The 15,926-nt window shown below is 36.3% G+C and overlaps 1 protein-coding gene across 2 annotated transcripts in view; it reads right to left on the bottom strand.

Moving 5' to 3' along the window:
- The window catches only part of CNTN3 (contactin 3), a 579,340-nt gene that overhangs the window by 491,436 nt on the left and 71,978 nt on the right, over positions 1–15,926 (bottom strand). For both annotated transcript variants that reach the window (XM_070359490.1, XM_070359491.1), the window contains one exon: positions 1,750–1,845. The gene's annotated coding sequence lies outside the window, so the exon portion shown is untranslated. The remainder of the gene's footprint in view (positions 1–1,749; positions 1,846–15,926) is intronic.

The raw sequence follows: 15,926 nt of genomic DNA, 5'->3' as shown, positions 1-15,926 counted from the left end.
ATGATATGGCGAGAATCATGATGAAAGAATAAAACAGGAAAGTTGTAATGGCACAACTGTTTCAATATGCAGCTACCATGCTGCTGCTAAGTCGATTCAGTCGTGTCCGACTCTGTGCGACCCCAGAGACAGCAGCCCACCAGGCTCCCCCGTCCCTGGGATTCTCCAGGCAAGAACACTGGAGTGGGTTGCCATTTCCTTCTCCAATGCATGGAAGTGAAAAGTGAGAGTGAAGTCGCTCAGTCATGTCCGACTCTGTGCGACCCCATGGACTGCAGCCTACCAGGCTCCTCCATCCATGGGATTTTCCAGGCAAGAGTACTGGAGTGGGGTTCCATTGCCTTCTCCGTGCAGCTACCATAGATCCTTTTAAATTGAATTTGCACCTCTTGTATTTCATACTATCTGAAGTAAATCTCTAAATATGAAACATAGTTGCTTAAAAGTTTACTATGTAATAATCCAACGTGCACAAATTAATCATCATCAATAGTAGTTGGATGATTCAATGATGGAAACTTATGGAATATTTCAAAACTTAGGCTAGATAATGAATCTTTGGTAAAGTTACATGTTTAATATGATGGTTTCCTTGGTGAATCCTTTCTTCTCTAATTCAATTCTTAATTTTGAATCTTTGGTAAAGTTACATGTTTAATATGATGGTTTCCTTGGTGAATCCTTTCTTCTCTAATTCAATTCTTAATTTGGCTAATTAAAATTATTTAGCCTAATATTTCACTAAATTATAATACTTTGCTGTGCTGTGCTGTACTTAGTCACTCAGTCATGCCCAACTCTTTGTGATCCCATGAACTCACAAGGTTCCTCTGTCCATGGGGATTCTTCAGGCAAGAATACTGAAGTGAGTTGCCATGCCCTCCTCCAGGGTACTTTGCTAACTTCTTAGAATTCTACAAATATTTATTGGGCCCTTATTGTATGCCTTATATCAAAATAGGCACTAAGTACCTATAAGAGATATCAGTAAGATACCATTCCTGACCTCAGAACCTCAAGATTTATGCAAATAGTCACAATTTTTGCTATGACAAGAATCATGTCGAAGGAATTATATGAAGAAAGAATAATGGCACAAATATGTATTCTAATAAATAAATTATCAAAATTCTTGTGACCCATTTTCTCAACAAATATTCATCAAGTAGTTAATAGGGATATATTAGTGAACTAAACAGACAAAATACCTCTTCTAGTGAGGCTGACATGCTAGTGGGGGGAGATAGAAAATGTCATAAGTACCATATATAAGTAAATTCTGTATTAATGGGATGCAATATTCGATTAACCATTTTCCCCCTTTGAAGGAAATAAACTTATGTCCTGGTAAAGGAACATATTTGGGGCAATTAAAAACTTATTTAACTCAAATTATTCATGTTGAATTTCAAATGTATTGGAAAAATATGAAATAAATTCTAGGTAACTTCACGAAATTTCGTATTTTATTGCTGCTAATACTTATTTAGTGACTCTGGAAATAGAGCGTGTCATTTAATCAATAGGATGTAACTTCATTGTCAGCATGGTAGCAGTTGTGTGGTCACCTACTGTGCATGCACCAACTTGGAGTTCATTCATGATGGCACAGTGGGAAAACAACTACCCCGTGGCCTTTAACACACCATGTATGAACACATTAAAGAAAGAATATAAGTGCTGGTTGTGGTCTGAAACCTGAGATTAATTCCCTGTGTAAGGTCACAAAAGCACTGAATAAAAACTTACCACAAGTGTGGCAGCAGCTCTTGGGAAAAGCTCTTGGGAAAAGCACTCTTGAGAAATGCTGTATCACCAATGCTGTCGATGGCACAGGGGTCAGTACTGTGGCAATAAGACAGAACAAGGATATAAATGACTCTAAGTAAAAAAGGGATTCAGGAGAATTGCACTCTGAATGTGAAAACATTTTGAAAATACCCCAATTATTTGGTTTATATTTCCATTTTTGGGTGTACACAAAGTGATGTTAAAGATGTTAGCTAAGTCTAAAATGCCTCTGCAATATTTTTAAATGAAAATTTCAGGTAATATGAATGTATAATCCATCAAACAGGCAGCTTTTTTCTCATTTTCAATGGAACATAAATTAATAGTTTGTTTTATAATTAATGATGCTTTAAATTTTAGCAAATGCAATATTGTATAAGTGATAGCTGGATTTTCACTTTTATTCAGGGAAATAATTATTCCCAAATGAGGGGAAAAAAATCCTTATATTTGAAAACTATCATAGAAAAGATTACTCTTTGGATGTTTACACATGAACATTCCATGATCAGCAGGTTAAAAAGACTGAGACCATCTGTTGCAATTAAATGTGGAAGCTTTCATTCAAATGACTGAATAATTTCTATAAGCTCTTTGCAGGAAAATGAAAAGCCATTGCTTTAGTTCTTTTTGTCATTCAGAATAGTTCAGTCAAGTTTTTGAAAGCCATGATATTTTTAAAAAGATACATTGTTGCATGGTTTAGAATTTGTTCATCTCCACCACTCTGATTTTTAAAAAATGTATTCAAGTTGATTGATAACAGTGATGTAGTTTTCTTTGTAAATTCAATTATGTTTGCAAAGCTATTGCTCTGTTGTGCATACCTGGCAGGTAGACTTAAAATTTTCAACCACCACTATTATGACAATCGATCGTTTAACAGCTTGTTTGGAGATAATGGCATGGTGGTAAAGAACTGAGTGCATGATTCAATTTCTGTTTGGTACATATTACGGATTTCAGGATTTCAGTCTGTCTTCAATCTTTGAGGTTCCTGGTCATTGTTTATAACACCACTTCTTCCTTTTGTCCCATGCCAAATCATGCAGACACAGTGAGTAATATATATTGTTTATTAAAAAACAAACAAATGTAGGGAACACACGATTTTTCGTCCGTATTTCGGTGTGTTGTGGAAGGAAAGGATTCTTTCTGATCCTCCTCAAATAATGCCCAGTGAATACTATCTTTCAAGTTTTTGATCACTTTTGGTGAAATGGAAAGCATACCTTCTAATGCATGATGTGTGCCTGCCCACTAAGTTGCTTCAGTCGTGTCCCGACTCCATGCGACCCTAGGGACTGTAACTCCCCAGGCGCCTCTGTCCATGGGGATTCTTCCTGCAAGAATATTGGAGTAGGTTGCCATGTCCCCCACCAGGGGATCTTCCTGACTCAGGGATTGAACCCGTCCTATGGCTCCTGCATTGCAGGCAGCTTCTTTACTGCTGCCACTGGGGAAGTCCCCCTAATACATGATATGCTATTTCAAAAATCAGATAAAATGTGGACTTTCCATTACTGTTTTTGATGTAAGAATGTAGTACTTTTTTGCTTTGTTGAGCCAATGTCATTTTAAAAAATGTGTGATACTCGATTACTCACCTCTGTTACTCTGTTGATAATATCATTTATAAAATGAATGGTCTATAAAACATGAGTAATTTTTTTAAAGACTAACTTTCCATTAAAATTTCTTTCTGAAGTTATTGGCAGACATTTCTCATTTTAGGTTACACAATTTCCTTTTGTCATTGAGGATATTGGTGAAATTATAGAAAATCTAAATGATGCATTATGAGACCCATATCTCAGCAACAGGGTTTTACTGTGACATATTAGTTTTATGGTGTGCCAAACTTACTAGGCACTGGAGAATAATGAAAGTTTGGATAAATGAGCATTTTCTTTTTAATTGGATAACTTTAAATTTCATCCACTCAGAGGCAATTTTTTCTTTAAATGTAATGTACTTTGTTCTTCCTTAAGACGTAGAAACCACTTGACTTTATTTGGTCCCCAATCAAGGTCATCTTTAACATTGATTTTGTTTTATTTGTTGTTCAGTTGCTAAGTTGTGTCCACTCTTTGTTACTCCATGGACTCCAGATGCCAGACTTCCCTGTCCTTCACCATCTCCTGGAATTTGCTCAAACTCATGTCCACTGAGTCAGTGATGCTATCCAACCATCTCATCCTCTGTCACCCCTTCTCCTCCTGCCCTCAGTCTTTCCCAGCATCGGGGTCTCTTCCAGTGATTCAGCTCTTAGCATCAGGTAGTCAAAGGATCAGAGCTTCAGCTTCAGCATCAGTCCTTCTAGTGAATATTCAGGGTTGATTTCCTTTAGAATTGACTGGTTTGATCTCCTTGCAGTCCAAAGGATTCTCAAGAATATTCTCCAGCACAAGTATTCAAAAGCAGTAATTCTTTGGTGATGAGCCTACTTTATGGTCAAACTCTCATATCCATATTTGACTACTGGAAAAATCATAGCTTTGACTGTACAACCTTTTATTGGCAAAGTGATGTCTCTGCTTGTGAGTATGCTTTCTAGATTTGTTATAGCTTTCTTTCCAAGAAGCAAGCATCTTCTAATTTCACGGCTGCAGCATTGTCTGCAGTGATTTTGGAGCCCAAGAAAAGAAAATATGTCATTGCCTCCACTTTTTTCTCTTCTATTTGCCATGAAGTGATGGGACTGAATGCTATGATCTTAGTTATCTGAATGTTGAGTTTTAAGCCAGCTTTTTCATTATCCTCTTTCACCTGCATCAAAAGGCTCTTTAGTTCCTCTTCATTTTCTGCCATTAGAGTGGTATCTATAATCTGCATATCTGAGGTTACTTATATTTCTCCCAGCAATCTTAATTCCAGCTTGTGATTCATCTACCCCAGCAATTCATATGATGCACTCTACATATAAGCTAAACAAGCAGAATTACAAAATATATCCTTGATGTACTCCTTTCCCAGTACTGAACTATCTGTTGTTCTAGGTTCAGTTCTAACTATTGCTTCTTGACCCACATACAGGTTTCTCAGGAGACAGGTAAGGTGGTCTGGTACTCCCTTCACTTTAAGTATTTTTGGTGTGATCCACACAGTCAAAGGATTTAGTGTAGTCAATGAAGCAGAAGTAGATGTTTTTCTGGAATTCCCTTGCTTTCTCCATGATTCAGTGAATGTTGGCAATTTGATAATTGATTCCTCTGCCTCTTTGAAACCTAGCTTATACATCTGGAATTTCTCCATTTACAGACTGCTAAAACCTAGCTTGAAGGATTTTGAGCCTTAACTTAATAGCATGTGAAATGAGCACAATTGTATGATGAACATTTTTGGCATTGCCCTTCTTCAAGGTTGGAATGAAGACTCACTTGTCCAGTTCTGTGGCCACTGTTGAGTTTTCCAAATTTGCTGACATATTGAGTGTAGCACTTTACAGCATCATCTTTTAGGATTTTAAATAGCTCAGCTGGAATTCTATCACCTCCACTAGCTCTGTTCCAAGTAATGCTTCCTAAGGCCCACTTGACTTCATTCTCCAGGATGTCTGGCTCTAAGTGACTGTCTACACTATTGTGGTTATCCAGGTCATTAAGAGCATTTCTGTATAGTTCTTCTGTGTATTCCTGCCACCTCTTATCTCTTTTTTTTTTCTGTTAATTCTTTATTGTTTCTGTCCTTTATCATGCTTATCCTTGCATGAAATATTCCCTTGATATCTCCAATTTTCTTAAAGAAACCTCTAGTCTTTCCCATTCTATTGTTTTCCTCTATTGTTTGCATTGTTAATTGAAGTTTTCTTAGTTTTCCTTGGTATTCTCTGGAACTCATCATTCAATTTGGTGTATCTTTGCCTTTCTCCCTTGTCCTTTGCTTCTTTTCTTTCCTCAGCTATTTGTAAAGCCTTCTCGGATATCCTATTTGCCTTCTTAAATTTCTTTTTCTTTGGGATGGTTTTGGTCACTGCCTCCTGTGACCTCCATCCATAGTTCTATAGACAGTATGTGTCTAAAGAGACATAGACATTATGTATTTGATACGTCTACCAGATCTATTCCTTTGAATCTATTTGTCACCTCCACTGTATAATCATAAGGTATTTGATTTAGGTCATTCCTGAATGGCCTAGTGGTTTTCCCTACTTCAGTTTAAGCCTGAATTTTGTAATAAGGAGTTCATGTTTTGAGCTACAGTCAGCTCCAGGTCTTGTTTTTACTGACTGTATAGAGTTTCTCCATCTTCGGCTGCGAAGAACAAAATCTGATTTTGGTATTGACCATCTGATAATGTCCATGTGTAGAGTTGTCTCTTGCATTGCTGGAAAAGGGTGTTTGCTATTACCAGTGTGTTCTTGGCAAAACTCTTAGCCTTTGCTCTGCTTCATTTACTCCGGTATCTCTTGACTTTCAACTTTTGCATTATAATCCCCTATGATGAAAATGACTGTTTTTGGTGTTCTATAAAGTCATGTAGGTCTTCAGAGAACTGATTAACTGCAGCTTCTCTGGCATCAGTGGTTGAGTCATAGAACTTGGATTTCTGTAATGTTGAATGGTTTGCTTTGGAAACAAACTGACATCACTGTGTAGTTTATGAGATTGCACCCAAGAACTGCATTTCAGACTCTTGTGTCTACTTTAAGGGCTATTTCATTTTTTCTAAGGGATTCTTGCCCATAAGTAGTAGATATAATCATCATGTGAACTAAATTCACCTATCCCTGTCCATTTTAGTTCACTAATTCATTAGACGTTGATGTTCAGTTTCTCCATCTCCTGCTTGACCCATCCAATTTACCTTGATTCATGGACCTAACATTCTAGGTTCCTATGCAATATTGTTCTTTGTAGCATCGGACTTTACTTTCACTACCAGACACATCTACAACTGAGCATCATTTCCCCTTTGGCCCAGCCCTCTGCTCTTTCCCAGTAACATATTGGACATCTCCCGAACTTTGGACTCATCTTCGGGTGCTGTATCTTTTTGCCTTTTCCTACTGTCCATGAGGTTCTCCAGGCAATTATGCCAGAGTGGGTTGCCATTTCCTTCCCCACTGGATCACATTTTGTCAGAACTCCTCAATAAAACCTGTCCATCTTGGTGGGCCTGTACAGCTTGGCTCATAGCTCCATTGAATTATGCAAGCCTCTTCACCATGACAAGGTTGTGATCCATGAAGGGGAATAGCATTGATTACTGGATGGCAATTATAAAATAAATGAATTTTTGTGGGGGAGCTTTTAAGAAGCAGTTAATTAGCACATGAAAATACTTTGATGAATGGTGTGTTGTTCCACTTATGACCATTGCTTTCACATACTTTATATTCAAGTAATTTTTACTAGCCTCTTTACATCTCAGCTGGCCATGACTGCCAGCTGTTTATATCCTCTATTTTCTTCCTACTTTGGTCTATTTTCTTCCTTTCCCCCGTCTTCTTTTCTTTTATCTTGTCACAATTTTTTTTCAGACTTTTTGGCTTTCGTACATTAAGATTTGGCTCATAATTATCACTAGACAACAAAAGCAAATTCTTGGTTGGATTAAGACCCCTTCTTTAGTTCTTCTTGGCTAGATTTACTGGTAGAGTTTTCTATTCCTTCTCTTGTCAGAACTGTTTCAGCATATTGGCCATGCCCACTATCTAAGTGCTGGATATACACTGCATTCTTATGATAAAAATGAGAGCCTTTGGATATGTGAATTCTCTATGCCAATTTTATATACATGGCATTTGGATGCATAACAATATTTTATGAAGGACACTACATATTGTTGCCAGAGTTTGTGTCTGATCTAAAGTCTGTGACTGCTGTGCCAACAATATGGCTAATAAGTAGATTAAAAAAATCAAATCTGATAAACATCTGAAAAGAAAGTGTCTAGTCACCATCAATTATCATTTACATTATTTCATGAAATAAGAAGTTGGCATTGAAAGCATTTTTAAAAAATTTTGAAACGTATCTCCTGTGTAATGATATATCTCTGTACCATCCCAATCTATTTGAATGAAATCACCAAAATAATCAGAAAGCCCATAACTTAGAGTTTTTGTCCTTAGTATCTAATACAACAAGGACCCACATTTTATAATGAAGTATATTCTGGACAAATAATGTAACTAGGCCCATACATCTTATCTATTATCATACATCTTATCTATTATACAATTGCTAATGTGAGCTAATGTGAGCCTTTGTTCCTAGTTATATATATTTCTAAATTAAAACATATAATTTGTGCATGTTCCTCCCAATTTCTACATGGAAAAATATATTAAAATTTTTTGTGAATCAAACCTGTGTCTCTTTGTCTATGGCTTCACAACTCTTACTCAATTCTAAAGCACTCATATTTTTTAAGCAAGAGACAATGTTATGGGATATATCAGTTCAGTTCAGTTCAGTTCAGTCACTCAGTTGTATCTAATTCTTTGTGCACTGCAGCACACCAGGCTTCCCTGTCCATCATGAATTCCCGGAGTTTACTCAAACTCATGTCCATCGAGTTTGTGATGCCATCCACTATTTCATCCTCTGTCATCCCCTTCTACTCCCACCTCCAATCTTTCCCAGCATCAGAGTCTTTTCCAATGAGTCAGTTCTTCACATCAGGTGGCCAAAGTATTGGAGTTTCAGCTTCAACATCAGTCCTTCCAAAGAATATTCAGGATGGATTTCCTTTAAGACTGACTGGTTGGATCTCCTTGCAGTCCAAGGGACTCTCAAGAGTCTTCTCCAATACCACAGTTCAAAAGCATCATTTCTTCAGTGCTCAGCTTTCTTTATAGTCCAACTCTCACATCCATACATGGCTACCGGAAAAACCATAGCTTTGACTAGATGGACCTAATGTCTCTAATTAGAGACATTACTTTGTTGGCAAAGTAATGTCTCTAATTTTTAATATGCTGTCTATGTTCATCACAGCTTTTATTCCAAGGAACAAACATCTTTTAATTTCATGGCTACAGTCATCATCTGCAGTGATTTTGGAGCCCAAGAAAATAAAGTCTCTGTTTCCCTTGTTTCCCCATCTACTTGCCATGAAGTGATGAGACCAGATGCCATGATCTTAGTTTTCTGAATGTTTGAGTTTTAAGCCAACTTTTTCACTCTCCTCTTTCACTTTCATCAAGAGGCTCTTTAGTCACTTCCTGCTGAAATAGTGGTGTGATCTGTGTATCTGAGATTATTGATATTTCTCCCGGCAATCTTGATTCCAGCTTATGGGATATATGAGTTCTTTCAAATGATAGTATAACATGAAGCCAAGAGGCTGACTCTGGAGTTACACTAACCTAGGTCAAGCCTCAGTGCCATTATCTTTAATTTTGGGATATAGGACAAGCCAAACTTTTAATTCCTGGATTTCACTTTCCTCATCTGTAAAATGAGAGGGGTTGGGGAATACTATGAGTGCATTTGTTATACAGCTTTGGAGAGAATTAAATGACAAAGTACATTTAAAGCACTTAAATTACCTGACCTATAGGAAACACTGACAAATGTTAGATCTTATACATATATTTTCTGAGTAGCTATTTTCCATTTAGACATGAAATGTGTAAGAATGAACAAGAATTTGCAGGTGTATTTATTGAAGAAGCCATGATTACATATTAAGAATCACAAGTAAAAGGACAGTGTGATCTTTCCTATATATATATACACCTATATTTCAATGAACAATTCATCTTCCACACTATGCAATTTAATTTAGAAAAACCTTTAACATGTAGCCAGAAGAATAAGGTTTTGTTTCTCTGAATATTGTCACTATGCTGGAGAGAAAACAGGGGAATGATATAAAGTGGATTTCAGTTTTTAATACTTAGAAACTCACTGTCTAAAATGAATTTATATAAATGGAAGTTGATCTTTCAGAATTTGTGAAACATAAAATGGAACTCAGCTGGATGCAGGGTAACCTCCTTTGCCTCTGATTACTATATACACCACTGACTCTAATTTTAACATAATATTTAAAAATCTGATACCAGCCCTGATGTGTGGGGTCTAATATCAAATATAATATTGAGGACATTTTGAGAGCTAAATGTAATAAGAAAATAATTATAATGTCTGTTGGTATTTTTATACATAAAAATAAAAAGCAGTATGGGTTTAATGCTTGGTTTCCAGAAATTATTGTTTTAAATTATTAATAATTCAGTTGTCAAATCTAGAGTATAGAAGAAAATTTTTTCACGTGTTTCAAAATTTCTCTATCCTTTACATGTGAATTGAAGTATTTAGTGAGTTTGATTTGAATGATATTTAATAATTCATTTTGTAGAAATGTATTCTTCTACTATAACAAGATAATGACCCACTTAATGAATGCTAAACTAAAACATGTACTTTGATCCATGTTTCAATTAATCAGTTATCCAAAATTTTATTTACAAGTTAATGCTGAAAAGGATATTAAATATTTTCTACGTGTTTACAGTTCAAGGGGGAGGACAATAGTTATGTATATGTCACAAGTAGACAAATCATTAAATGTACCTCAGAGTACACAGGATATTTTTCAAAAGCTCTAAAATAACAGTTAAATCTATGGTGCTGTCAGCATTTCATGTAAGTCACGCCATTTCACAAAGCAGCAAAGCATCATCAGAAGAGCTACAGAAACTGGCTTAACATTTGAAGTTTTTTCACTCCACCATCCAGACCAGCTCATGTCAGTGCTACTCGTGATTATCATCAGCCTTGGCTAGAGGTTGCTCAACAACAAATATGTTAATATGCAATTTCGGAAGATCTTATGGGATAATACAACATTTTCATATTCTATACAGTTTCTGCATAAAGTTATAGTATTGCCAAAGGGAATGTGAAAGCAGTGCATAGCATGGTGGCTCCGATAAAATGAATAGAGACCTGGCAGTCATTAGCAGATCATTTTCTATTGTAAAATGCTGAGGACATGCAATATTCATATGTGGTTGTTCAAGTTGTACATGGCACAACTCTAATGCCTATTATTTGCCTATTTAACCAAGAAAAAAAATTTTTTTTTCACTACAAATATTTGATTGATAACAGAGAGGAATCTCCAGAGCAAAGTGTAGATTTAAAGCAAAGAAAACAGGTAGGCTTTTCAAAGCAGGAATGACTACATCAGTGCAAGTAATGGTGATGTTGAATGGATATATGAGTTCTTTCAAATGATAGTATAACATGAAGCCAAGAGGCTGACTCTGGAGTTACACTAACCTAGGTCAAGCCTCAGTGCCATTATCTTTAATTTTGGGATATAGGACAAGCCAAACTTTTAATTCCTGGATTTCACTTTCCTCATCTGTAAAATGAGAGGGGTTGGGGAATACTATGAGTGCATTTGTTATACAGCTTTGGAGAGAATTAAATGACAAAGTACATTTAAAGCACTTAAATTACCTGACCTATAGGAAACACTGACAAATGTTAGATCTTATACATATATTTTCTGAGTAGCTATTTTCCATTTAGACATGAAATGTGTAAGAATGAACAAGAATTTGCAGGTGTATTTATTGAAGAAGCCATGATTACATATTAAGAATCACAAGTAAAAGGACAGTGTGATCTTTCCTTATATATATATACACCTATATTTCAATGAACAATTCATCTTCCACACTATGCAATTTAATTTAGAAAAACCTTTAACATGTAGCCAGAAGAATAAGGTTTTGTTTCTCTGAATATTGTCACTATGCTGGAGAGAAAACAGGGAATGATATAAAGTGGATTTCAGTTTTTAATACTTAGAAACTCACTGTCTAAAATGAATTTATATAAATGGAAGTTGATCTTTCAGAATTTGTGAAACATAAAATGGAACTCAGCTGGATGCAGGGTAACCTCCTTTGCCTCTGATTACTATATACACCACTGACTCTAATTTTAACATAATATTTAAAAATCTGATACCAGCCCTGATGTGTGGGGTCTAATATCAAATATAATATTGAGGACATTTTGAGAGCTAAATGTAATAAGAAAATAATTATAATGTCTGTTGGTATTTTTATACATAAAAATAAAAAGCAGTATGGGTTTAATGCTTGGTTTCAGAAATTATTGTTTTAAATTATTAATAATTCAGTTGTCAAATCTAGAGTATAGAAGAAAATTTTTTCACGTGTTTCAAAAATTTCTCTATCCTTTACATGTGAATTGAAGTATTTTGTGAGTTTGATTTGAATGATATTTAATAATTCATTTTGTAGAAATGTATTCTTCTACTATAACAAGATAATGACCCACTTAATGAATGCTAAACTAAAACATGTACTTTGATCCATGTTTCAATTAATCAGTTATCCAAAATTTTATTTACAAGTTAATGCTGAAAAGGATATTAAATATTTTCTACGTGTTTACAGTTCAAGGGGGAGGACAATAGTTATGTATATGTCACAAGTAGACAAATCATTAAATGTACCTCAGAGTACACAGGATATTTTTCAAAAGCTCTAAAATAACAGTTAAATCTATGGTGCTGTCAGCATTTCATGTAAGTCACGCCATTTCACAAAGCAGCAAAGCATCATCAGAAGAGCTACAGAAACTGGCTTAACATTTGAAGTTTTTTCACTCCACCATCCAGACCAGCTCATGTCAGTGCTACTCGTGATTATCATCAGCCTTGGCTAGAGGTTGCTCAACAACAAATATGTTAATATGCAATTTCGGAAGATCTTATGGGATAATACAACATTTTCATATTCTATACAGTTTCTGCATAAAGTTATAGTATTGCCAAAGGGAATGTGAAAGCAGTGCATAGCATGGTGGCTCCGATAAAATGAATAGAGACCTGGCAGTCATTAGCAGATCATTTTCTATTGTAAAATGCTGAGGACATGCAATATTCATATGTGGTTGTTCAAGTTGTACATGGCACAACTCTAATGCCTATTATTTGCCTATTTAACCAAGAAAAAAAATTTTTTTTTCACTACAAATATTTGATTGATAACAGAGAGGAATCTCCAGAGCAAAGTGTAGATTTAAAGCAAAGAAAACAGGTAGGCTTTTCAAAGCAGGAATGACTACATCAGTGCAAGTAATGGTGATGTTGAATGTGAACTATCAGTTCAGTTCAGTTCAGTCACTCAGTCGTGTCTGACTCTTTGCGACCCCATGAATCGCAGCAGGCCAGGCCTCCCTGTCCATCACCAACTCCCGGAGTTCACTCAGACTCACGTCCATCGAGTCAGTGATGCCATCCAGCCATCTCATCCTCTGTCATCCCCTTCTCCTCCTGCCCTCAATCCCTCCCAGCATCAGAGTCTTTTCCAATGAGTCAACTCTTCGCATCAGGTGGCCAAAGTATTGGAGTTTCAGCTTTAGTATCGGTCCTTCAAAAGAACACCCAGGACTGATCTCCTTCAGAATGGACTGGTTGGATCTCCTTGCAGTCCAACAGACTCACAAGAGTCTTCTCCAACATCACAGTTCAAAAGCATCAATTCTTCTGCACTCAGCTTTCTTCACAGTCCAACTCTCACATCCATACATGACCACTGGAAAAACCATAGCCTTGACTAGATGGACCTTTGTTGCTAAAGTAATGTCTCTGCTTTTGAATATGCTATCTAGGTTGGTCATAACTTTCCTTCCAAGGAGTAAGCGTCTTTTAATTTCATGGCTGCAATCACCATCTGCAGTGATTTTGGAACCCAAAAAACTAAAGTCTGACACTGTTTCCACTGTTTCCCCATCTATTTGCCATGAAGTGATGGGACCAGATACCATGATCTTAGTTTTCTGAATGTTGAGCTTTAAGCCAACTTTTTCACTCTCCTCTTTCACTTTCATCAAGAGGCTTTTTAGTTCCTCTTCACTTTCTGCCATAAGGGTGGTGTCATCTGCATATCTGAGGGTATTGATATTTCTCTCAGCAATCTTGATTCTGGCTTGTGCTTCTTCCAGTCCAGCATTTCTCATGATGTACTCTGCATATAAGATAAACAAGCAGGGTGAGAATATATAGCCTTGACGTACTCCTTTTCCTATCTGGAATCAGTCTGTTGTTCCATGTCCAGTTCTAACTGTAGCTTCCAGACCTGCATACAGGTTTCTCAAGAGGCAGGTCAGGTGGTCTGGTATTCCCATCTCTTTCAGAATTTTCCACAGTTTATTGGGATCCACACAGTCAAAGGCTTTGGCATAGTCAATAAAGCAGAAATAGATGTTTTTCTGGAACTCCCTTGCTTTTTTGATGATCCAGCAGATGTTGGCAATTTGATCTCTGATTCCTCTGCCTTTTCTAAAACCAGCTTGAACATCTGGAACTATCAGTTGCTTACATATCCTATAGGCAGGATTCTGACAGATAATTCTTTGAAGGGGTAAGAAAATATTTTATTTTCAGTTTCTGTCATTTTCCTAGGTTCTATTTCAGATGCTTTTGAGAACTGAATTGGTGAAGTTTATGTTTTTGTGTGTTTGGATTGCTGGAAGATCTTCAGTGAAGTTGAAAGCAAATCTGTCTACACAATATGTAACAATTCAATATTAGTTTAATATCTCTTTTACCTCCTATTTATCAACCACCCTCAGGATTAAGAACATTTCTAATAACTGAAACCAAAAAAAGCTTATTTTATTTGTATATAGGGATAAATTTATATAAGTATAAAGTGTATAGTATCATTAGATGCAATATTATAGTGTGAAGAACTGTGAACAGAGTGCTCAAATGTACTAGCATATGTTGTGTGGAGATTCAGCTGCCATCATTCTCCTTTGCCACATTTCTGCATAGCAGGAGGGACACGCAGATGGACTGCTGTCTTGGAAAGGTAAAGCAGAAGAAAAGTCTTTTCTGTATTATAGATTCTTACCTCTTATCAGTTGAAACCATTTATCTTGATTAAAATGGAGACCAGAGATACCTAATGTTTATGGACATTGCAAACTCAGCTCCCTGATCTGTACTGATGAAAAACAAGAGTGGTGGAATAGGGCTGAGTTTTGCCAAAATTCATTCCCCGGTGGCTCAGTGGTAAAGAATCTGCCTGCAAAGCAGGAGATGCAGGATTCATGCCTGGGTCAGAAAGATCGCCTGGAGGAGGGCATGCAAAACACTCCGATATTCTTGCTTGGAGAATCCTGTGGACAGAGAAGCCTGGCAGGCTACAGTCCATGGGATTGCAGATTTGGACACTACTGAAGCAAGTGAGCACAGGACTTTATAAGAGCATTTTAGTGTATGTAAATTGTATTTCGATAAAAGTGATTTTGAAATACTAGCTACTTATATCCAAAAGTAATATTTCTGTATCCAAAATAGAAAAATGTTTTGTGTTCTGAAGAAACAGTGGTACATCTGTATATTTGAAAACAAAGGAAGAAGTCATGTTGAGAATTAATTCTTAAAGAACTGAATTTAACTAAAAATAAAATATAACAACATCATTGAAAAATGTTTCCAGGTCATTAAATCTCTATGAGTATGTTTGAGTGTGTGGGTATATGTGTGAATGAAGAAATAATTATCCCATAGCTAATCTAAAAATGTATAATTTGTTTGCTATGAACACTGAACATTTTCTCCTCTTAAAAAATGTAATTTTGGTACAAATTAGTACATTCACATTCTCTTTGAAATATTTGAGCTGTATGACATACTCCGTTTTTCTCCTTGCTTCCTAGTGCTCATTGCTCAACTGAGACATCACAACTGGAAGCTCGCACTTGTACTTTGCTGTGTGTTATTTCAGATTTTATTTATTCATTCATTGAATATTTTGGGTACGAATGAGTGGATTCACAAAGTAGATACACACACTAATTCTACAACTTTATCTCCACTTAAGTATTTAAAAATATTTCAAACATTACTAAGTAGGACTCTGTGTGTGTGTGTGTGTGTAAGTTGCTCAGTCATGTCCGACTCTTTGTGACCCCAAGGACTGTGGTCCTCCAGGCTCCTCTGTCCACGGAATTCTCCAGGCAGGAATACTGGAGTAGGCTGCTATGTCCAGATGCAAATTCATCTGACCAATTTTAAAGCATAGGCTTCCTCCAAAGTTTATTGCAAATGGATCTTACAGTAGTTAGAAACCCACTTCAGTATTCTTTCCTGGAGAATCTCATGGACAGAGGAGCCTGGAGGGA

This window comes from Bos mutus, chromosome 22, assembly GCF_027580195.1.
Source record: "Bos mutus isolate GX-2022 chromosome 22, NWIPB_WYAK_1.1, whole genome shotgun sequence".
NCBI lineage: Eukaryota > Metazoa > Chordata > Mammalia > Artiodactyla > Bovidae > Bos > Bos mutus.
The sequence above is the reverse complement of the archived record's forward strand: the minus strand, read 5'-3'. Positions and strand labels throughout refer to the sequence as shown.